Source organism: Leiobunum rupestre, chromosome 9 (assembly GCF_980474605.1).
Source record: "Leiobunum rupestre chromosome 9, qqLeiRupe1.1.hap1, whole genome shotgun sequence".
Lineage (NCBI taxonomy): Eukaryota > Metazoa > Arthropoda > Arachnida > Opiliones > Sclerosomatidae > Leiobunum > Leiobunum rupestre.
The window spans coordinates 40,304,065-40,323,851 of NC_143392.1; the positions used below are offsets into that span (position 1 = coordinate 40,304,065).

The following is a 19,787-nucleotide window of genomic DNA, read 5'->3' on the forward strand; positions in this document are numbered from 1 at the left end:
GAATTTTTATTCTTAAATTCGCGTCTTTCAATTAACCAGGTAGCGTCACCCAACCTCTTCTTTAAAATCAAATAAATCATCCTTCTCCCCTTAAAAGAAATGACAACGATGGGATTCGAACCCATGCCTCAGAAGAGACTGGTGCCTGAAACCAGCGCCATAGACCACTCGGCCACGCTGCCTTCATTTCTAATTTTTTTTTTAAATTCGCATCTTTCACTTAACCAGGTAGCTACTCCCCACCTCTTCTTTAAAATCAAATAAATCATCCTTCTCCCTTTAAAAAAAATGACTACGACGTGATTCGAACCCATGCCTCAGAAGAGACTGGTGCCTAAAACCAGCGCTATAGACCACTCGGCCTTTATATCTTGACTTTTTTATAAATCCGCGTCTTTCAATTAACCAGGTAGCTTCTTCCTACCTCTTCTTTAAAATCAAATAAATCATCCTTCTCCCTTTAAAAGAAATGACAGCGATGGGATTCGAACCCACGCCTCAGAAGAGACTGGTGCCTAAAACCAGCGCTATAGACCACTCGGCCTTTATATCTTGACTTTTTTATAAATTCGCGTCTTTCAATTAACCAGGTAGCTTCTCCCTACCTCTTCTTTAAAATCAAATAAATAATAATTCTCCCTTAAAAGAAATGAAAGTGATGGGATAAGAATCCGTGCCTCAGAAGAGACTGGTACCTGAAACCAGCGCCATGGACCACTCGGCCACGCTGCCATCATTTCTAATCTTCTTTTTGAAATTCGCGTCTTTCAATTAACCTGGATGCTTTTACCTTACCCTTCTTTAAAAGCAAATAAATAATCCTTCTCCCCTTAAAAGAAAGGACAGCGATGGGATTCAAACCCATGCCTCAATAGAGACTGGTGCCTGAAACCAGCGCCATAGACCACTCGGCCCCGCTGCCTTCATTTCTTGTCTTTTTTTAATTCACGTCTTTCAATTAACTAGGTAGCTTCTCCCCACCTCTTTTTTAAATTCAAGTAAATAATCCTTCTCAACTTACAAGAAATGACAGCGATGGGATTCGAACCCATAACTAAAGAGATTGGCGCCTAAAACCCGCGACATAGACCTTTCGGCCACGCTGCCGTCATCTCTTGACTTTTTTTTTGAAATTCGCGTCTTTCAATTAACCAGTGAGCTTCTCTCCACCCCTTCTTTAAAATCACATAAATAATCCTTCTCGCTTTAAAAGAAATGACAGCGATGGGATTTGAACCTATGCCTCAGAAGAGACTGGTGCCTAAAACCAGCGCCATAGACCACTCGGCCATCATCTCTTGATTTTTTTTTTGAAATTCGCTTTTTTCAATTAACCAGTTAGTTTCTCCCTTCCCATTCTTTAAAATCACATGAATAATCCTTCTCCTCTTAGAGGAAATGACAGCGATGGGATTCGAACCCATGCCTCAAAAGAGACTGGCCGAAACTGGTGCCTAAAACCAGCGCCATAGACCACTCGGCCACGCTGCCTTCATGTCTTGACTTTTTTTTTAATTCGCGTCTTTCAATTAACTAGTTAGCTTCTCCCCACCTCTTCTTTAAATTCAAGTAAATAATCCTTCTCCCCTTAAAAGAAATGACAGCGATGCGATAAGAATCCATGCCTCAGAAGAGACTGGTGCCTGAAAATAGCGCCATAGAACACTCGGCCACGCTGCTTTCATTTCTGATCTTTTCTTTTAATTCGCGTCTTTCAATTAACCAGGAAGCTTCTCCCCTACCCTTCTTTAAAATAAAATAAATAATCCTTCTCCCCTTAAAACAATGACAGCGTTGGAATTCGAACCCATGGCTCAGAAGAGATTGTTGCCTGAAACCGGCACCATAGACCACTCGGCCACGCTGCATTCATTTCTAACTGTTTTTAATTCGCATGTTTTAATTAACCAGGTAGATTCTCAGCACCTCTTCTTTAAAATCAAATAAATAATCCTTCTCCCTTTAAAATAAATGACAGCGATGCGAATCGAAACCATGCCTTAGAAGAGATTGGTGCCTAAAACCAGCGCCATAGACCTTTCGGCCACGCTGCCGTCATCTCTTGATTTTTTTTTTGAGATTCGCATCTTTCAATTAACCAGTTAGCTTCTCCCAACTCCTTCTTTAAAATCAAATAAATAATCCTTCTCCCTTTAAAAGAAATGACAGCGATGGGATAAGAATCCATGCCTTAGAAGAGACTGGTACCTGAAACCAGCGCCATGGACCACTCGGCCACGCTGCCATCATTTCTAATCTTCTTTTTGAAATTCGCGTCTTTCAATTAACCTGGTAGCTTCTACCCTACCCTTCTTTAAAAGCAAATAAATAATCCTTCTCCCCTTAAAAGAAAGGACAGCGACGGGATTCAAACCCATGCCTCAATAGAGACTGGTGCCTGAAACCAGCGCCATAGACCACTCGGCCCCGCTGCCTTCATTTCTTGTCTTTTTTTAATTCACGTCTTTCAATTAACTAGGTAGCTTCTCCCCACCTCTTTTTTAAATTCAAGTAAATAATCCTTCTCAACCTACAAGAAATGACAGCGTTGGGATTCGAACCCATAACTAAAGAGATTGGTGCCTAAAACCCGCGACATAGACCTTTCGGCCACGCTGCCGTCATCTCTTGACTTTTTTTGACATTCGCGTCTTTCAATAAACCAGTGAGCTTCTCTCCACCCCTTCTTTAAAATCACATAAATAATCCTTCTCGCTTTAAAAGAAATGACAGCGATGGGATTTGAACCTATGCCTCAAAAGAGACTGGTGCCTAAAACCAGCGCCATAGACCACTCGGCCACGCTGCCTTCATGTCTTGACTTTTTTTTTAATTCGCGTCTTTCAATTAACTAGGTAGCTTCTCCCCACCTCTTCTTTAAATTCAAGTAACTAATCCTTCTCCCCTTAAAAGAAATGACAGCGATGCGATAAGAATCCATGCCTCAGAAGAGACTGGTGCATGAAACCAGCGCCATGGACCACTCAGCCACGCTGCCATCATTTCTAATCTTCTTTTTGAAATTCGCGTCTTTCAGTTAACCTGGTAGCTTCTACCCTACCCTTCTTTAAAAGCAAATAAATAATCCTTCTCCCCTTAAAAGAAATGACAGCGATGGGATTCAAACCCATGCCTCAAAAGAGACTGGTGCCTGAAACCAGCGCCATAGACCACTCGATGACGCTGCCTTCATTAGTTATTCTTTTTTGAAATTCAAGTCTTTTAATTAATCAGGTAGCTTCTCCTCACTCCTTCTTTAAATCAAATAAATAATCCTTCTCCCTTTAAAAGAAATGACAGCGATGAGATTAGAATCCATGCCTCAGAAGAGACTAGTGCCGGAAACCAGCGCCATGGACCACTCGGCCACGCTGCCATCATTTCTAATCTTCTTTTTGAAATTCGCGTCTTTCAAATAACCTGATAGCTTCTACCCTACCCTTCTTTAAAAGCAAATTAATAATCCTTCTCCCCTTAATAGAAATGGCCGCGATGGGATTCGAACCCATGCCTCAGAAGAGACTGGTGCCTGAAACCAGCGCCATAGACCACTCGGCCACGCTGCCTTCATTTCTAATTTTTTTTTTTAATTCGCGTCTTTCAATTAACTAGATAGCTTCTCCCCACCTTTTCTTTAAATTCAAGTAAATTATCCTTCTCAACTTACAAGAAATGACAGCGATGGAATTCGAACCCATGCCTCAGAAGAGACTGGTGCCTAAAACCAGCGACATAGACCTTTCGGCCACGCTGCCGTCATCTCTTGACTTTTTTTTGAAATTCGCGTCTTTCAATTAACCAGTGAGCTTCTCTCCACCCCTTCTTTAAAATCACATAAATAATCCTTCTCCCTTTAAAAGAAATGACAGCGGTGGGTTCCGAACCCATGCCTCAGAAGAGTCTGGTGCCTGAAACTAGCCCAATAGACCACTCGGCCACGCTGCCTTTATTTCTAGTCTTTTTTTTTAAATTCGCGTCTTTCAATTAGCCAGGTAAACTCTCCCCACCTCTTCTTTAAAATCACATAAATTATCCTTCTCCTCTTAGAAGAAACGACAGCGATGGGATTTGAACCCATGCCTCAAAAGAAACTGCCGACAACTGGTGCCTTTAAACAGCACCATAGACCACTCGGCCACGCTGCCTTCCTTTTTTATCTTTTTTTGAAATTCGCGTATTTCAATTAACCAGTGAGCTTCTCTCCACCCCTTCTTTAAAACACATAAATTATCCTTCTCCTATTAAAAGAAATGACAGCGATGGGATTCGAACCCATGCCTCAGAAGAGACTGGTGCCTGAAACCAGCGCCATAGACTACTCGGCCACGCTGCCTTCCTTTCTTATCTTTTTTTGAAATTCGCGTCTTTCAATTAACTAGGTAGCTTCTCCCCACCTCTTCTTTAAATTCAAGTAAATAATCCTTCTCCCCTTAAAAGAAATGACAGCGATAGGATTCAAACCCATGCCTCAGAAGAGACTGGTCCCTAAAACCAGCGCCATAAATCACTCGGGCACGCTGCCTTCATTGCTAATCCTTTTTTTGAAATTCAAGTCTTTTAATTAATCAGGTAGCTTCTCCCCACTCCTTCTTTAAAATCAAATAAATAATCCTTCTCCTATTAAAAGAAATGACAGCGATGGGATTCGAACCCATGCCTCAGAAGAGACTGGTGCCTGATACCAGCGCCATAGACCACTCGGCCATCCTGCCTTCATTTCTAATCTTTTTTTTTAAATTCGCGTCTTTCAATTAGCCAGGTAAATTCTCCCCACCTCTTCTTTAAATTCAAGTAAATAATCCTTCTCCCCTTAAAAGAAATGACAGCGATAGGATTCGAACCCATGCCTCAGAAGAGACTGGTCCCTAAAACCAGCGCCATAAATCACTCGGCCACAATGCCATCATTTCTTATCTTCTTTTTGAAATTCGCGTCTTTCAATTAACCTGGTAGCTTCTACCCTACCCTTCTTTAAAAGCAAATAAATAATCCATCTCCCCTTAAAAGAAATGACAGCGATGGGATTCAAACCCATGCCTCAAAAGAGACTGGTGCCTAAAACCAGCGCCATAGACCACTCGGCCCCGCTGCCTTCATTTCTTGTCTTTTTTTTAATTCGCGTCTTTCAATTAACTAGGTAGCTTCTCCCCACCTATTCTTTAAAATTCAAGTAAATAATCCTTCTCAACATACAAGAAATGACAGCGATGGGATTCGAACCCATGCCTCATAAAAGACTGGTGCCTAAAACCAGCTACTTAGACCTTTCGGCCACGCTGCCGTCATCTCTTGACTTTTTTTAAATTCGTGTCTCAATTAACCAGTGAGCTTCTCTCCACCCCTTCTTTAATATCACATAAATAATCCTTCTCCTCTTAGAAGAAATGACAGCGATGGGATTCGAACCCATGCCTCAAAAGAGACTGGCGACTACTGGTGTCTTAAAACAGCACCATAGACCACTCGGCCACGCTGCCTTCCTTTCCTATCTTTTTTTGAAATTCGCGTCTTTTAATTAACCAGTGAGCTTCTCTCCACCCCTTCTTTAAATTCAAGTAAATAATCCTTCTCGCTTTAAAAGAAATGACAGCGATGGGATTTGAAACCATGCCTCAGAAGAGACTGGTCCCTAAAACCAGCGCCTTAAATCACTCGGGCACGCTGCCTTCATTGCTAATTCTTTTTTTGAAATTCAAGTCTTTTAATTAATCAGGTAGCTTCTCCCCACTCCTTCTTTTAAATCAAATAAATAATCCTTCTCCTATTAAAAGAAATGACAGCGATGGGATTTGAAACCATGCCTCAGAAGAGACTGGTCCCTAAAACCAGCGCCTTAAATCACTCGGGCACGCTGCCTTCATTGCTAATTCTTTTTTTGAAATTCAAGTCTTTTAATTAATCAGGTAGCTTCTCCCCACTCCTTCTTTTAAATCAAATAAATAATCCTTCTCCTATTAAAAGAAATGACAGCGATGGGATTTGAAACCATGCCTCAGAAGAGACTGGTCCCTAAAACCAGCGCCATAAATCACTCGGGCACGCTGCCTTCATTGCTAATTCTTTTTTTTGAAATTCAAGTCTTTTAATTAATCAGGTAGCTTCTCCCCACTCCTTCTTTAAAATCAAATAAATAATCCTTCTCCTATTAAAAGCAATGACAGCGATGGGATTCGAACCCATGCCTCAGAAGAGACTGGTCCCTGAAACCGGCGCCATAGACTACTCGGCCACGCTGCCTTCCTTTCTTATCTTTTTTTGAAATTCGCGTCTTTCAATTAACTAGGTAGCTTCTCCCCAACTCTTCTTTAAATTCAAGTAAATAATCCTTCTCCCCTTAAAAGAAATGACAGCGATAGGATTCGAACCCATGCCTCAGAAGAGACCTGTCCCTAAAACCATCGCCATAAATCACTCGGGCACGCTGCCTTCATTGCTAATCCTTTTTTTGAAATTCAAGTCTTTTAATTAATCAGGTAGCTTCTCCCCACTCCTTCTTTAAAATCAAATAAATAATCCTTCTCCTATTAAAAGAAATGACAGCGATGGGATTCGAACCCATGCCTCAGAAGAGACTGGTGCCTGAAACCAGCGCCATAGACCACTCGGCCACGCTGCCTTCATTTCTAATCTTTTTTTTAAATTCGCGTCTTTCAATTAGCCAGGTAAATTCTCCCCACCTCTTCTTTAAATTCAAGTAAATAATCCTTCTCCCCTTAAAAGAAATGACAGCGATAGGATTCGAACCCATGCCTCAGAAGAGACTGGTCCCTAAAACCAGCGCCATAAATCACTCGGCCACAATGCCATCATTTCTAATCTTCTTTTTGAAATTCGCGTCTTTCAATTAACCTGGTAGCTTCTACCCTACCCTTCTTTAAAAGCAAATAAATAATCCTTCTCCCCTTAAAAGAAATGACAGCGATGGGATTCAAACCCATGCCTCAAAAGAGACTGGTGCCTGAAACCAGCGCCATAGACCACTCGGCCCCGCTGCCTTCATTTCTTGTCTTTTTTTTTAATTCGCGTCTTTCAATTAACTAGGTAGCTTCTCCCCACCTATTCTTTAAAATTCAAGTAAATAATCCTTCTCAACATACCAGAAATGACAGCGATGGGATTCGAACCCATGCCTCATAAAAGACTGGTGCCTAAAACCAGCGACTTAGACCTTTCGGCCACGCCGCCGTCATCTCTTGACTTTTTTTAAATTCGTGTCTCAATTAACCAGTGAAATCTCTCCACCCCTTCTTTAATATCACATAAATAATCCTTCTCCTCTTAGAAGAAATGACAGCGATGGGATTCGAACCCATGCCTCAAAAGAGACTGGCGACTACTGGTGTCTTAAAACAGCACCATAGACCACTCGGCCACGATGCCTTCCTTTCCTATCTTTTTTTGAAATTCGCGTCTTTTAATTAACCAGTGAGCTTCTCTCCACCCCTTCTTTAAATTCAAGTAAATAATCCTTCTCCCCTTAAAAGAAATGACAGCGATGGGATTCGAACCCATGCCTCAGAAGAGACTAGTGCCTGAAACCAGCGCCATAGACCAATCGTCCACGCTGCCTTCATTTCTAATCTTTTTCTTTAAATTCGCGTCTTTCAATTAACTAGGTAGCTTCTCCCCACCTCTTCTTTAAATTCAAGTAAATAATCCTTCTCGCTTTAAAAGAAATGACAGCGATGGGATTTGAAACCATGCCTCAGAAGAGACTGGTCCCTAAAACCAGCGCCTTAAATCACTCGGGCACGCTGCCTTCATTGCTAATTCTTTTTTTTTGAAATTCAAGTCTTTTAATTAATCAGGTAGCTTCTCCCCACTCCTTCTTTTAAATCAAATAAATAATCCTTCTCCTATTAAAAGAAATGACAGCGATGGGATTTGAAACCATGCCTCAGAAGAGACTGGTCCCTAAAACCAGCGCCTTAAATCACTCGGGCACGCTGCCTTCATTGCTAATTCTTTTTTTTTGAAATTCAAGTCTTTTAATTAATCAGGTAGCTTCTCCCCACTCCTTCTTTTAAATCAAATAAATAATCCTTCTCCTATTAAAAGAAATGACAGCGATGGGATTTGAAACCATGCCTCAGAAGAGACTGGTCCCTAAAACCAGCGCCATAAATCACTCGGGCACGCTGCCTTCATTGCTAATTCTTTTTTTTTGAAATTCAAGTCTTTTAATTAATCAGGTAGCTTCTCCCCACTCCTTCTTTAAAATCAAATAAATAATCCTTCTCCTATTAAAAGAAATGACAGCGATGGGATTCGAACCCATGCCTCAGAAGAGACTGGTGCCTGAAACCAGCGCCATAGACTACTCGGCCACGCTGCCTTCCTTTCTTATCTTTTTTTGAAATTCGCGTCTTTCAATAAGCCAGGTAAATTCTCCCCACCTCTTCTTTAAATTCAAGTAAATAATCCTTCTCCCCTTAAAAGAAATGACAGCGATAGGATTCTAACCCATGCCTCAGAAGAGACTGGTCCCTAAAACCAGCGCCATAAATCACTCGGCCACAATGCCATCATTTCTAATCTTCTTTTTGAAATTCGCGTCTTTCAATTAACCTGGTAGCTTCTACCCTACCCTTCTTTAAAAGCAAATAAATAATCCTTCTCCCCTTAAAAGAAATGACAGCGATGGGATTCAAACCCATGCCTCAAAAGAGACTGGTGCCTGAAACCAGCGCCATAGACCACTCGGCCCCGCTGCCTTCATTTCTTGTCTTTTTTTTTAATTCGCGTCTTTCAATTAACTAGGTATCTTCTCCCCACCTATTCTTTAAAATTCAAGTAAAAAATCCTTCTCAACATACAAGAAATGACAGCGATGGGATTCAAACCTATGCCTCATAAAAGACTGGTGCCTAAAACTAGCACCATAGACCACTCGGCCACGCTGCCTTCCTTTCCTATCTTTTTTTGAAATTCGCGTCTTTTAATTAACCAGTGAGCTTCTCACCACCCCTTCTTTAAATTCAAGTAAATAATCCTTCTCCCCTTAAAAGAAATGACAGCGATGGGATTCGAACCCATGCCTCAGAAGAGACTAGTGCCTGAAACCAGCGCCATAGACCACTCGGCCACGCTGCCTTCATTTCTAATCTTTTTTTTTAAATTCGCGTCTTTCAATTAGCCAGGTAAATTCTCCCCACCTCTTCTTTAAATTCAAGTAAATAATCCTCCTCCCCTTAAAAGAAATGACAGCGATAGGATTCGAACCCATGCCTCAGAAGAGACTGGTCCCTAAAACCAACGCCATAAATCACTCGGCCACAATGCCATCATTTCTAATCTTATTTTTGAAATTCGCGTCTTTATATTAACCTGGTAGCTTCTACCCTACCCTTCTTTAAAAGCAAATAAATAATCCTTCTCCCCTTAAAAGAAATGACAGCGATGGGATTCAAACCCATGCCTCAAAAGAGACTGGTGCCTGAAACCAGCGCCATAGACCCCTCGGCCCCGCTGCCTTCATTTCTAATCTTTTTTTTTAAATTCGCGTCTTTCAATTAGCCAGGTAAATTCTCCCCACCTCTTCTTTAAATTCAAGTAAATAATCCTTCTCCCCTTAAAAAAAATGACAGCGAAAGGATTCGAACCCATGCCTCAAAAGAGACTGGCGACTACTGGTGTCTTAAAACAGCACCATAGACCACTCGGCCACGCTGCCTTCCTTTCCTATCTTTTTTTGAAATTCGCGTCTTTTAATTAACCAGTGAGCTTCTCTCCACCCCTTCTTTAAATTCAAGTAAATAATCCTTCTCCCCTTAAAAGAAATGACAGCGATGGGATTCGAACCCATGCCTCAGAAGAGACTAGTGCCTGAAACCAGCGCCATAGACCAATCGTCCACGCTGCCTTCATTTCTAATCTTTTTCTTTAAATTCGCGTCTTTCAATTAACTAGGTAGCTTCTCCCCACCTCTTCTTTAAATTCAAGTAAATAATCCTTCTCGCTTTAAAAGAAATGACAGCGATGGGATTTGAAACCATGCCTCAGAAGAGACTGGTCCCTAAAACCAGCGCCATAAATCACTCGGGCACGCTGCCTTCATTGCTAATTCTTTTTTTTGAAATTCAAGTCTTTTAATTAATCAGGTAGATTCTCCCAACTCCTTCTTTAAAATCAAATAAATAATCCTTCTCCTATTAAAAGAAATGACAGCGATGGGATTCGAACCCATGCCTCAGAAGAGACTGGTGCCTGAAACCAGCGCTATAGACCACTCGGCCACGCTGCCTTCATTTCTAATCTTTTTTTTTAAATTCGCGTCTTTCTATTAGCCAGGTAAATTCTCCCCACCTCTTCTTTAAAATCACATAAATAATCCTTCTCCTCTTAGAAGAAATGAAAGCGATGGGATTCGAACCCATGCCTCAAAAGAGACTGGTCCCTAAAACCAGCGCCATAAATCACTCGGCCACAATGCCATCATTTCTAATCTTCTTTTTGAAATTCGCGTCTTTCAATTAACCTGGTAGCTTCTACCCTACCCTTCTTTAAAAGCATATAAATAATCCTTCTCCCCTTAAATGAAATGACAGCGATGGGATTCAAACCCATGCCTCAAAAGAGACTGGTGCCTGAAACTAGCGCCATAGACCACTCGGCCTCGCTGCCTTCATTTCTTGTCTTTTTTTTAATTCGCGTCTTTCAATTAACTAGGTAGCTTCTCCCCACCTATTCTTTAAAATTCAAGTAAATAATCCTTCTCAACTTACAAGAAATGACAGCGATGGGATTCGAACCCATGCCTCATAAAAGACTGGTGCCTAAAACCAGCGACATAGACCTTTCGGCCACGCTGCCGTTATCTCTTGACTTTTTTTAAATTCGTGTCTCAATTAACCAGTCAGCTTCTCTCCACCCCTTCTTTAATATAACATAAATAATCCTTCTCCTCTTAGAAGAAATGACAGCGATGGGATTCGAACCCATGCCTCAAAAGAGACTGGCGACTACTGGTGTCTTAAAACAGCACCATAGACCACTCGGCCACGCTGCCTTCCTTTCCTATCTTTTTTTCGAAATTCGCGTCTTTCAATTAACCAGTGAGCTACTCTCCACCCCTTCTTTAAATTCAAGTAAATAATCCTTCTCCCCTTAAAATAAATGACAGCGATGGGATTCGAACCCATGCCTCAGAAGAGACTAGTGCCTGAAACAAGCGCCATAGACCAATCGACCACGCTGCCTTCATTTCTAATCCTTTCTTTAAATTCACGTCTTTCAATTAGCCAGGTAAATTCTCCCCACCTCTTCTTTAAAATCACATAAATAATCCCTCTCCTCTTAGAAGAAATGACAGCGATGGGATTCGAACCCATGCCTCAAAAGAGACTGGCGACTACTGGTGCCTTAAACCAGCACCATAGTCCACTCGGCCACGCTGCCTTCCTTTATTATCTTTTTTTGAAATTCATGTCTTTCAATTAACTAGGTAGCTTCTCCCCACCACTTCTTTAAATGCAAGTAAATAATCCTTCTCCCTTTAAAAGAAATGACAGCGGTGGGATTCGAACTCATGCCTCAGAAGAGACTGGTGCCTGAAACCAGCGCCATAGACCACTCGGCCACGCTGAATTCATTTCTAATCTTTTTTTTGTAAATTCGCGTCTTTCAATTAGCCAGGTAAACTCTCCCCTCCTCTTCTTTAAAATCACATAAATAATCCTTCTCCTCTTAGAAGAAATGACAGCGATGGGATTCGAACCCACGCCTCAAAAGAAACTGGCGACTACTGGTGCCTTTAAACAGCACCATAGACCACTCGGCCACGCTGCCTTCCTTTCTTATCCTTTTTTGAAATTCGCGTCTTTCAATTAACTAGGTAGCTTCTCCCCACCTCTTCTTTAAATTCAAGTAAATAATCCTTCTCCCTTTAAAAGAAATGACAGCGATGGGATTCGAACCTATGCCTTAGAAGAGACTTGTCCCTAAAACTAGCGCCATAAAGCACTCGGGCACGCTGCCTTCATTGCTAATCCTTTTTTTGAAATTCAAGTCTTTTAATTAATCAGGTAGTTTCTCCCAACTCCTTCTTTAAAATCAAATAAATAATCCTTCTCCCCTTAAAAGAAATGACAGCGATAGGATTCGAACCCATGCCTCAGAAGAGACTGGTCTCTAAAACCAACGCCATAAATCACTCGGGCACGCTGCCTTCATTGCTAATCCTTTTTTTGAAATTCAAGTCTTTTAATTAATCAGGTAGCTTTTCCCCACTCCTTCTTTAAAATCAAATAAATAATCCTTCTCCTATTAAAAGAAATTACAGCGATGGGATTCGAACCCATGCCTCAAAAGAGACTGGCGACTACTGGTGCCTTAAACCAGCACCATAGACCACTCGGCCACGCTGCCTTCCTTTCTTATCTTTTTTTGAAATTCGCGTCTTTCAACTAACTAGGTAGCTTCTCCCCACCTCTTCTTTAAATTCAAGTAAATAATCCTTCTCCTTTTAAAAGAATTGACAGCGATAGGATTCGAACCCATGCCTCAGAAGAGACTGGTCCCTAAAACCAGCGCCATAAATCACTCGGCCACAATGCCATCATTTCTAATCTTCTTTTTGAAATTCGCGTCTTTCAATTAACCTGGTAGCTTCTACCCTACCCTTCTTTAAAAGCAAATAAATAATCCTTCTCCCCTTAAAAGAAATGACAGCGATGGGATTCAAACCCATGCCTCAAAAGAGACTGGTGCCTGAAACCAGCGCCATAGACCACTCGGCCCCGATGCCTTCATTTCTTGTCTTTTTTTTTAATTCGCGTCTTTCAATTAACTAGGTAGCTTCTCCCCACCTATTCTTTAAAATTCAAGTAAATAATCCTTCTTAACTTACAAGAAATGACAGTGATGGGATTCGAACCCATGCCTCATAAAAGACTGGTGCCTAAAACCAGCACCATAGAGCACTCGGCCACGCTGCCTTCATTTCTAATCTTTTTTTTTTAAATTCGCGTCTTTCAATTAGCCAGGTAAATTCTCCCCACCTCTTCTTTAAAATCACATAAATAATCCTTCTCCTCTTAGAAGAAATGACAGCGATGGGATTCGAACCCATGCCTCAAAAGAGACTGGCGACTACTGGTGCCTTAAACCAGCACCATAGACCACTCGGCCACGCTGCCTTCCTTTCTTATCTTTTTTTGAAATTCGCGTCTTTCAATTAACTAGGTAGCTTCTCCCCACCTCTTCTTTAAAATTCAAGTAAAAAATCCTTCTCAACATACAAGAAATGACAGCGATGGGATTCGAACCCATGCCTCATAAAAGACTGGTGCCTAAAACCAGCACCATAGAGCACTCGGCCACGCTGCCTTCCTTTCCTATCTTTTTTTTAAATTCGCGTCTTTTAATTAACCAGTGAGCTTCTCACCACCCCTTCTTTAAATTCAAGTAAATAATCCTTCTCCCCTTAAAAGAAATGACAGCGATGGGATTCGAACCCATGCCTCAGAAGAGACTAGTGCCTGAAACCAGCGCCATAGACCACTCGGCCACGCTGCCTTCATTTCTAATCTTTTTTTTTAAATTCGCGTCTTTCAATTAGCCAGGTAAATTCTCCCCACCTCTTCTTTAAATTCAAGTAAATAATCCTTCTCCCCTTAAAAGAAATGACAAAGATAGGATTCGAACCCATGACTCAGAAGAGACTGGTCCCTAAAACCAACGCCATAAATCACTCGGCCACAATGCCATCATTTCTAATCTTCTTTTTGAAATTCGCGTCTTTATATTAACCTGGTAGCTTCTACCCTACCCTTCTTTAAAAGCAAATAAATAATCCTTCTCCCCTTAAAAGAAATGACAGCGATGGGATTCAAACCCATGCCTCAAAAGAGACTGGTGCCTGAAACCAGCGCCATAGACCCCTCGGCCACGCTGCCTTCCTTTCCTATCTTTTTTTGAAATTCGCGTCTTTTAATTAACCAGTGAGCTTCTCTCCACCCCTTCTTTAAATTCAAGTAAATAATCCTTCTCCCCTTAAAAGAAATGACAGCGATGGGATTCGAACCCATGCCTCAGAAGAGACTAGTGCCTGAAACCAGCGCCATAGACCAATCGTCCACGCTGCCTTCATTTCTAATCTTTTTCTTTAAATTCGCGTCTTTTAATTAACTAGGTAGCTTCTCCCCACCTCTTCTTTAAATTCAAGTAAATAATCCTTCTCGCTTTAAAAGAAATGACAGCGATGGGATTTGAAACCATGCCTCAGAAGAGACTGGTGCCTGAAACCAGCGCCATAGACCACTCGGCCACGCTGCCTTCATTTCTAATCTTTTTTTTTAAATTCGCGTCTTTCTATTAGCCAGGTAAATTCTACCCACCTCTTCTTTAAAATCACATAAATAATCCTTCTCCTCTTAGAAGAAATGAAAGCGATGGGATTCGAACCCATGCCTCAAAAGAGACTGGTGACTACTGGTGCCTTAAACCAGCACCATAGACCACTCGGCCACGCTGCCTTCATTTCTAATCTTTTTTTTCAAATTCGCGTCTTTCTATTAGCCAGGTAAATTCTCCCCACCTCTTCTTTAAATTCAAGTAAATAATCCTTCTCCCCTTAAAAGAAATGACAGCGATAGGATTCGAACCCATGCCTCAAAAGAGACTGGCGACTACTGGTGTCTTAAAACAGCACCATAGACCACTCGGCCACGCTGCCTTCCTTTCCTATCTTTTTTTGAAATTCGCGTCTTTTAATTAACCAGTGAGCTTCTCTCCACCCCTTCTATAAATTCAAGTAAATAATCCTTCTCTCCTTAAAAGAAATGACAGCGATGGGATTCGAACCCATGCCTAAGAAGAGACTAGTGCCTGAAACCAGCGCCATAGACCAATCGTCCACCCTGCCTTCATTTCTAATCTTTTTCTTTAAATTCGCGTCTTTCAATTAACTAGGTAGCTTCTCCCCACCTCTTCTTTAAATTCAAGTAAATAATCCTTCTCCCCTTAAAAGAAATGACAGCGATAGGATTCGAACCCATGCCTCAGAAGAGACTGGTCTATAAAACCTGCTTCATAAATCACTCGGCCACAATGCCATCATTTCTAATCTTCTTTTTGAAATTCGCGTCTTTCAATTAACCTGGTAGCTTCTACCCTACCCTTCTTTAAAAGCATATAAATAATCCTTCTCCCCTTAAAAGAAATGACAGCGATGGGATTCAAACCCATGCCTCAAAAGAGACTGGTGCCTGAAACTAGCGCCATAGACCACTCGGCCCCGCTGCCTTCATTTCTTGTCTTTTTTTTAATTCGCGTCTTTCAATTAACTAGGTAGCTTCTCCCCACCTATTCTTTAAAATTCAAGTAAATAATCCTTCTCAACTTACAAGAAATGACAGCGATGGGATTCGAACCCATGCCTCATAAAAAACTGGTGCCTAAAACCAGCGACATAGACCTTTCGGCCACGCTGCCGTCATCTCTTGACTTTTTTTAAATTTGTGTCTCAATTAACCAGTCAGCTTCTCTCCACCCCTTCTTTAATATAACATAAATAATCCTTCTCCTCTTAGAAGAAATGACAGCGATGGGATTTGAAACCATGCCTCAGAAGAGACTGGTCCCTAAAACCAGCGCCATAAATCACTCGGGCACGCTGCCTTCATTGCTAATTCTTTTTTTTGAAATTCAAGTCTTTTAATTAATCAGGTAGATTCTCCCCACTCCTTCTTTAAAATCAAATAAATAATCCTTCTCCTATTAAAAGAAATGATAGCGATGGGATTCGAACCCATGCCTCAGAAGAGACTGGTGCCTGAAACCAGCGCCATAGACCACTCGGCCACGCTGCCTTCATTTCTAATCTTTTTTTTTAAATTCGCGTCTTTCAATTAGCCAGGTAAATTCTCCCCACCTCTTCTTTAAATTCAAGTAAATAATCCTTCTCCTCTTAGAAGAAATGACAGCGATGGGATTCGAACCCATGCCTCAAAAGAGACTGGCGACTACTGGTGTCTTAAAACAGCACCATAGACCACTCGGCCACGCTGCCTTCCTTTCCTATCTTTTTTTCGAAATTCGCGTCTTTCAATTAACCAGTGAGCTACTCTCCACCCCTTCTTTAAATTCAAGTAAATAATCCTTCTCCCCTTAAAATAAATGACAGCGATGGGATTCGAACCCATGCCTCAGAAGAGACTAGTGCCTGAAACAAGCGCCATAGACCAATCGACCACGCTGCCTTCATTTCTAATCTTTTTCTTTAAATTCACGTCTTTCAATTAGCCAGGTAAATTCTCCCCACCTCTTCTTTAAAAAAACATAAATAATCCCTCTCCTCTTAGAAGAAATGACAGCGATGGGATTCGAACCCATGCCTCAAAAGAGACTGGCGACTACTGGTGCCTTAAACCAGCACCATAGTCCACTCGGCCACGCTGCCTTCCTTTATTATCTTTTTTTGAAATTCATGTCTTTCAATTAACTAGGTAGCTTCTCCACACCTCTTCTTTAAATTCAAGTAAATAATCCTTCTCCCTTTAAAAGAAATGACAGCGGTGGGATTCGAACTCATGCCTCAGAAGAGACTGGTGCCTGAAACCAGCGCCATAGACCACTCGGCCACGCTGAATTCATTTCTAATCTTTTTTTTTGTAAATTCGCGTCTTTCAATTAGCCAGGTAAACTCTCCCCTCCTCTTCTTTAAAATCACATAAATAATCCTTCTCCTCTTAGAAGAAATGACAGCGATGGGATTCGAACCCACGCCTCAAAAGAAACTGGCGACTACTGGTGCCTTTAAACAGCACCATAGACCACTCGGCCACGCTGCCTTCCTTTCTTATCCTTTTTTGAAATTCGCGTCTATCAATTAACTAGGTAGCTTCTCCCCACCTCTTCTTTAAATTCAAGTAAATAATCCTTCTCCCTTTAAAAGAAATGACAGCGATGGGATTCGAACCTATGCCTTAGAAGAGAATGGTGCCTAAAACCAGCGCCATAGACCCCTCGGCCACGCTGCCTTCATATCATGACTTTTTATTGAAATTCGCGTCTTTCAATTAACTAGATAGCTTCTCCCCACCTCTTCTTTAAATTCAAGTAAATAATCCTTCTCCCCTTAAAAGAAATGACAGCGATAGGATTCGAACCCATGCCTCAGAAGAGACTTGTCCCTAAAACTAGCGCTATAAAGCACTCGGGCACGCTGCCTTCATTGCTTATCCTTTTTTTGAAATTCAAGTCTTTTAATTAATCAGGTAGTTTCTCCCAACTCCTTCTTTAAAATCAAATAAATAATCCTTCTCCCCTTAAAAGAAATGACAGCGATAGGATTCGAACCCATGCCTCAGAAGAGACTTGTCTCTAAAACCAACGCCATAAATCACTCTGGCACGCTGCCTTCATTGCTAATCCTTTTTTTGAAATTCAAGTCTTTTAATTAATCAGGTAGCTTTTCCCCACTCCTTCTTTAAAATCAAATAAATAATCCTTCTCCTATTAAAAGAAATTACAGCGATGGGATTCGAACCCATGCCTCAAAAGAGACTGGCGACTACTGGTGCCTTAAACCAGCACCATAGACCACTCGGCCACGCTGCCTTCCTTTCTTATCTTTTTTTGAAATTCGCGTCTTTCAACTAACTAGGTAGCTTCTCCCCACCTCTTCTTTAAATTCAAAAAAATAATCCTTCTCCTCTTAAAAGAAATGACAGCGATAGGATTCGAACCCATGCCTCAGAAGAGACTGGTCCCTAAAACCAGCGCCATAAATCACTCGGCCACAATGCCATCATTTCTAATCTTCTTTTTGAAATTCGCGTCTTTCAATTAACCTGGTAGCTTCTACCCTACCCTTCTTTAAAAGCAAATAAATAATCCTTCTCCCCTTAAAAGAAATGACAGCGATGGGATTCAAACCCATGCCTCAAAAGAGACTGGTGCCTGAAACCAGCGCCATAGACCACTCGGCCCCGCTGCCTTCATATCATGACTTTTTATTGAAATTCGCGTCTTTCAATTAACTAGATAGCTTCTCCCCACCTCTTCTTTAAATTCAAGTAAATAATCCTTCTCCCCTTAAAAGAAATGACAGCGATAGGATTCGAACCCATGCCTCAGAAGAGACTTGTCCCTGAAACTAGCGCCATAAAGCATTCGGGCACGCTGCCTTCATTGCTAATCCTTTTTTTGAAATTCAAGTCTTTTAATTAATCAAGTAGTTTCTCCCAACTCCTTCTTTAAAATCAAATAAATAATCCTTCTCCCCTTAAAAGAAATGACAGCGATAGGATTCGAACCCATGCCTCAGAAGAGACTTGTCTCTAAAACCAACGCCATAAATCACTCTGGCACGCTGCCTTCATTGCTAATCCTTTTTTTGAAATTCAAGTCTTTTAATTAATCAGGTAGCTTTTCCCCACTCCTTCTTTAAAATCAAATAAATAATCCTTCTCCTATTAAAAGAAATTACAGCGATGGGATTCGAAGCCATGCCTCAAAAGAGACTGGCGACTACTGGTGTCTTAAAACAGCACCATAGACCACTCGGCCACGCTGCCTTCCTTTCCTATCTTTTTTTCGAAATTCGCGTCTTTCAATTAACCAGTGAGCTACTCTCCACCCCTTCTTTAAATTCAAGTAAATAATCCTTCTCCCCTTAAAATAAATGACAGCGATGGGATTCGAACCCATGCCTCAGAAGAGACTAGTGCCTGAAACAAGCGCCATAGACCAATCGACCACGCTGCCTTCATTTCTAATCTTTTTCTTTAAATTCACGTCTTTCAATTAGCCAGGTAAATTCTCCCCACCTCTTCTTTAAAAAAACATAAATAATCCCTCTCCTCTTAGAAGAAATGACAGCGATGGGATTCGAACCCATGCCTCAAAAGAGACTGGCGACTACTGGTGCCTTAAACCAGCACCATAGTCCACTCGGCCACGCTGCCTTCCTTTATTATCTTTTTTTGAAATTCATGTCTTTCAATTAACTAGGTAGCTTCTCCCCACCTCTTCTTTAAATTCAAGTAAATAATCCTTCTCCCTTTAAAAGAAATGACAGCGGTGGGATTCGAACTCATGCCTCAGAAGAGACTGGTGCCTGAAACCAGCGCCATAGACCACTCGGCCACGCTGAATTCATTTCTAATCTTTTTTTTTGTAAATTCGCGTCTTTCAATTAGCCAGGTAAACTCTCCCCTCCTCTTCTTTAAAATCACATAAATAATCCTTCTCCTCTTAGAAGAAATGACAGCGATGGGATTCGAACCCACGCCTCAAAAGAAACTGGCGACTACTGGTGCCTTTAAACAGCACCATAGACCACTCGGCCACGCTGCCTTCCTTTCTTATCCTTTTTTGAAATTCGCGTCTTTCAATTAACTAGGTAGCTTCTCCCCACCTCTTCTTTAAATTCAAGTAAATAATCCTTCTCCCTTTAAAAGAAATGACAGCGATGGGATTCGAACCTATGCCTTAGAAGAGAATGGTGCCTAAAACCAGCGCCATAGACCCCTCGGCCACGCTGCCTTCATATCATGACTTTTTATTGAAATTCGCGTCTTTCAATTAACTAGATAGCTTCTCCCCACCTCTTCTTTAAATTCAAGTAAATAATCCTTCTCCCCTTAAAAGAAATGACAGCGATAGGATTCGAACCCATGCCTCAGAAGAGACTTGTCCCTAAAACTAGCGCCATAAAGCACTCGGGCACGCTGCCTTCATTGCTTATCCTTTTTTTGAAATTCAAGTCTTTTAATTAATCAGGTAGTTTCTCCCAACTCCTTCTTTAAAATCAAATAAATAATCCTTCTCCCCTTAAAAGAAAT

The 19,787-nt window shown here is 41.3% G+C and overlaps 18 non-coding genes across 18 annotated transcripts; all 18 read right to left on the reverse strand.

Moving 5' to 3' along the window:
• Positions 1–100: 100 nt before the first annotated feature.
• TRNAL-CAG (transfer RNA leucine (anticodon CAG)) lies at positions 101–182 on the reverse strand. The gene has a single exon. It is a non-coding gene; the product is annotated as a tRNA-Leu (tRNA).
• A 3,302-nt stretch (positions 183–3,484) lies between these two features.
• TRNAL-CAG (transfer RNA leucine (anticodon CAG)) lies at positions 3,485–3,566 on the reverse strand. The gene has a single exon. It is a non-coding gene; the product is annotated as a tRNA-Leu (tRNA).
• Positions 3,567–4,251: 685 nt separating this feature from the next.
• On the reverse strand, positions 4,252–4,333 carry TRNAL-CAG (transfer RNA leucine (anticodon CAG)). The gene has a single exon. It is a non-coding gene; the product is annotated as a tRNA-Leu (tRNA).
• Positions 4,334–6,534: 2,201 nt separating this feature from the next.
• On the reverse strand, positions 6,535–6,616 carry TRNAL-CAG (transfer RNA leucine (anticodon CAG)). Its single transcript has one exon. It is a non-coding gene; the product is annotated as a tRNA-Leu (tRNA).
• A 297-nt stretch (positions 6,617–6,913) lies between these two features.
• Positions 6,914–6,995, reverse strand: TRNAL-CAG (transfer RNA leucine (anticodon CAG)). The gene has a single exon. It is a non-coding gene; the product is annotated as a tRNA-Leu (tRNA).
• A 1,258-nt stretch (positions 6,996–8,253) lies between these two features.
• On the reverse strand, positions 8,254–8,335 carry TRNAL-CAG (transfer RNA leucine (anticodon CAG)). Its single transcript has one exon. It is a non-coding gene; the product is annotated as a tRNA-Leu (tRNA).
• Positions 8,336–8,632: 297 nt separating this feature from the next.
• TRNAL-CAG (transfer RNA leucine (anticodon CAG)) lies at positions 8,633–8,714 on the reverse strand. The gene has a single exon. It is a non-coding gene; the product is annotated as a tRNA-Leu (tRNA).
• Positions 8,715–9,011: 297 nt separating this feature from the next.
• Positions 9,012–9,093, reverse strand: TRNAL-CAG (transfer RNA leucine (anticodon CAG)). Its single transcript has one exon. It is a non-coding gene; the product is annotated as a tRNA-Leu (tRNA).
• A 1,068-nt stretch (positions 9,094–10,161) lies between these two features.
• TRNAL-CAG (transfer RNA leucine (anticodon CAG)) lies at positions 10,162–10,243 on the reverse strand. The gene has a single exon. It is a non-coding gene; the product is annotated as a tRNA-Leu (tRNA).
• A 1,062-nt stretch (positions 10,244–11,305) lies between these two features.
• On the reverse strand, positions 11,306–11,397 carry TRNAL-AAG (transfer RNA leucine (anticodon AAG)). Its single transcript is given in 2 exon segments — positions 11,306–11,349; positions 11,360–11,397. It is a non-coding gene; the product is annotated as a tRNA-Leu (tRNA).
• A 1,647-nt stretch (positions 11,398–13,044) lies between these two features.
• Positions 13,045–13,136, reverse strand: TRNAL-AAG (transfer RNA leucine (anticodon AAG)). The gene is given in 2 exon segments: positions 13,045–13,088; positions 13,099–13,136. It is a non-coding gene; the product is annotated as a tRNA-Leu (tRNA).
• Positions 13,137–13,433: 297 nt separating this feature from the next.
• On the reverse strand, positions 13,434–13,515 carry TRNAL-CAG (transfer RNA leucine (anticodon CAG)). The gene has a single exon. It is a non-coding gene; the product is annotated as a tRNA-Leu (tRNA).
• A 298-nt stretch (positions 13,516–13,813) lies between these two features.
• On the reverse strand, positions 13,814–13,895 carry TRNAL-CAG (transfer RNA leucine (anticodon CAG)). The gene has a single exon. It is a non-coding gene; the product is annotated as a tRNA-Leu (tRNA).
• A 297-nt stretch (positions 13,896–14,192) lies between these two features.
• TRNAL-CAG (transfer RNA leucine (anticodon CAG)) lies at positions 14,193–14,274 on the reverse strand. The gene has a single exon. It is a non-coding gene; the product is annotated as a tRNA-Leu (tRNA).
• Positions 14,275–15,727: 1,453 nt separating this feature from the next.
• TRNAL-CAG (transfer RNA leucine (anticodon CAG)) lies at positions 15,728–15,809 on the reverse strand. Its single transcript has one exon. It is a non-coding gene; the product is annotated as a tRNA-Leu (tRNA).
• A 498-nt stretch (positions 15,810–16,307) lies between these two features.
• TRNAL-AAG (transfer RNA leucine (anticodon AAG)) lies at positions 16,308–16,399 on the reverse strand. Its single transcript is given in 2 exon segments — positions 16,308–16,351; positions 16,362–16,399. It is a non-coding gene; the product is annotated as a tRNA-Leu (tRNA).
• Positions 16,400–17,856: 1,457 nt separating this feature from the next.
• Positions 17,857–17,938, reverse strand: TRNAL-CAG (transfer RNA leucine (anticodon CAG)). The gene has a single exon. It is a non-coding gene; the product is annotated as a tRNA-Leu (tRNA).
• Positions 17,939–18,816: 878 nt separating this feature from the next.
• On the reverse strand, positions 18,817–18,908 carry TRNAL-AAG (transfer RNA leucine (anticodon AAG)). The gene is given in 2 exon segments: positions 18,817–18,860; positions 18,871–18,908. It is a non-coding gene; the product is annotated as a tRNA-Leu (tRNA).
• Positions 18,909–19,787: the final 879 nt, after the last annotated feature.